At 53.6% G+C, this 2,739-nt stretch overlaps 1 non-coding gene across 1 annotated transcript; it reads right to left on the minus strand.

Moving 5' to 3' along the window:
* Positions 1-2,164: 2,164 nt before the first annotated feature.
* LOC125134768 (U6 spliceosomal RNA) lies at positions 2,165-2,273 on the minus strand. The gene has a single exon (XR_007136770.1). It is a non-coding gene; the product is annotated as a U6 spliceosomal RNA (small nuclear RNA).
* Positions 2,274-2,739: the final 466 nt, after the last annotated feature.

The raw sequence follows: 2,739 nt of genomic DNA on the forward strand, positions 1-2,739 counted from the left end.
CATGGCAGGTAGAGGGGGCCCCCCAGGTCTCCAGGAGAGTATTTCATGATGAAAGCCCGTTAAGGCCATGGGGGCGGGGAGAGCTCGCGGGCTGTGGGGGCTGCCTTTGGAGCAAAGGAGGGGCTTCCCTTTGCAAAGGGCACAGGCCCTTGGATGCCTGGCTCCTCCCCTGGACTGGGCTCCAGGAGGGGTCTTGGTTCCTGGTCCCCGGTGAGGGCAGGACGGTGGGGACATGCAGCCACTTACCTTGAACTGTTCTGCAGGCAGGAGGAGCGGGAGGGAAATCCTCTGCCACAGCCCTTTCCCAAGAGACCCCAAGAGAAGAAGCACAGACCGTGGCATGAGCCCGAGGAATCGTGTGCCTTTCTGAGGGTAAGCCTTCCGCCGGGTCCTCTGCTCTGTTCCTCTTCCGCATGCCCAGTCTGCTGCCCTTCTCTGCCCCTCTGTGTGCAGGCTGGTGTTCAACCCAGGCTGGCCTCTGGAAGTCCTGGTTTATGTCTCTCTTTGTCATAGTCCAGTTTCTTGATTTAGACTTTCCCACCTGTGGTTTTTTTTTTTTTTTTTTTTTTTGCAAGTAGGCCAGCAAATGCTCGTGGAGGCATTTCAGGGCATGCCTGAAGGGTTTTTTCAGTTGCCCTGTCTGACTTTAGGTCAAGCCAAGAGGCCTTTGCCCTTGTAAACACTCCCAACTGCCCTCAACAGTGTACTTGCTGTTGGCATTCTCCACATGGCATGGGCCAATGATTTTACCCTTGACCTTGACCATAGACGCTATGAGGCACGTTTTCACTGTCACATCTGACGGGGAGAAAACTCGGATTGGTATTGTCACATTTTCCCTTGACCACCTCGGAGGTCAGTATCTCTGCCAGGGTCTAGAGACCACTTGCCTGTCTTTTTCTGGGAAAGTTAACATTGCACGTGTTTTCTATCTCCCTTGGTCGACCGTCTTCCTCCTGATGCAGAAAACGATCCTGGTGTGTATTTGTCACGTTCCCCCTGTGATATCTCCCTGCCGGTTGTCCTCAGACCTAAGCGGCTTATGATTTCCTGTTTTCCATGATGAGATGGTGGAAATGGTCAGTCCTGTCCTGCACACAGGCTGATGATTCTGAGTCCTGCCGTGTCTCAACGAGCTTCTTCCTCCCGTAGCAACCCACGCGGCCGATGCCTGTCGGGACGTCCAGGAAGAGATCTGCCCCCGGCCCCGTTCTCACGGGACAGACAATGGCCAAGAAACCGAATAGGACAGGATCCTGCCCTATGTAGTCTCTCAAGACAGCACCGGGACCCACCTTGCCAGGCGGAGAGGGCTGTGTTCCTGAGATGGGACGAGGGGTGCCAGAGCTCCGAATCTCAACGGCCCCCCCTTCCCTCCTCTCAAGACATCTGCCTGTTGGTGGGAGTCCCCATCCCAGCGGAGCCTGAGACCCAGGTTCTGCAGTCCCAGGAAGTGTCGTCTCTAAGACTTCCTGGGCTCCTCTTCCCCTTTGTGACTGTGTGGAACCCCCTCCTCCGCCCCCCATGGAGAGGTGCCCTGGCCTCCCGTCTCAGCTGATTGGGATGCGACTGAACGACTGAGGATTGGAAGGACTTGGAAGGACGGAGGAGCAGGTGTGTCCAGGGAATCAGCACTTGCCCACGTGGTACCGACGGCAAAGCCGGAACTCCACATAATATTGAGGACCGAGGGACAGACGCCGCCTTCAAATTTTGGGCCTTTATGTTGTGTTTCCAGTGGAAGCTTGTGAACTGGTTCTAGAGCGTCCTTTATAAGTTAGGTATGTAGGAAACCGAATCAAAGCAAAGAACATGTGTTATATTCTAATGTCGATAGAAAACTATGAAATTCGTCTGTGTGGATAAGCGACTGAAATTTGGGTAACCGAGCCAGAGACTTATTCATGATTCCGGAAACTCTCTGTACCTTTTAACCGATGCCCTTTCCCGAGGGTAGAATTTTTGAGTGTGAGGAAGTTTTGGTGGAAACGGTCTTCACCTTGGTTAAAGGGAGATGGTTTCGTCGCCTTTCCAAACCTTTGCAGCGTCATGTTTGATGGATTTCTTCTGTATGAATAAAATTTTCTGAAATAGAGCACAGGTGGCCCGTGTTTTGATTTTTCCTTATCCTCTCCATTTGGTTGTCTTTCTTTTGTCTTTTTCTTAAAGGACGGAACGCGTCACGAGTTTACGTGTCGCCCTTGTGCGGGGCCATGCTGATGAGCTTCTCTGTGTCCTTTCCGTTTTGGTGTGGATGCCGCCAAAGTGAGCACCCATTTTCCTTGTCTTCATCCAGTTGTACTGCCCCGAGTAAAGGGGACCTTGGTACAGACAGTGCAATGCAGGGACCTGGGTTGTGGGGACAGTGGCGTGACCCAGGCTCTTTTCCTCCTCGTCGCCTCATTGCTCAGGTGAGGGATGCGGGGCAATCGTCAGGCAAGAGTGACTTCGCGTGTGCCTGCGCAGTGGGATGTGATGAGGTCCCCCTCAGGCGGTGTCTTGGCAGAGAGCGGGCTTTGTGTGTGCCAGTATCAAAGGCGGTGGGGACTTTCCATGCCTCCGCCACCGCTGCTGCTTTTGGGGCCAAGCAAAAGGATGTCCAACCTACCTGCAAGGCCTGGGCTCCTTTTCAGGTTGCCTGAATCCGGAGTGAACCTGCCTGGCCTCGAGGGACTGTAATACATGTAGCTTGTAAGCAGTACAAATTCTCAGACACAAGCGAGCCCTCTGGAATCTGTA

Source organism: Phacochoerus africanus, chromosome 8, assembly GCF_016906955.1.
Source record: "Phacochoerus africanus isolate WHEZ1 chromosome 8, ROS_Pafr_v1, whole genome shotgun sequence".
Lineage (NCBI taxonomy): Eukaryota > Metazoa > Chordata > Mammalia > Artiodactyla > Suidae > Phacochoerus > Phacochoerus africanus.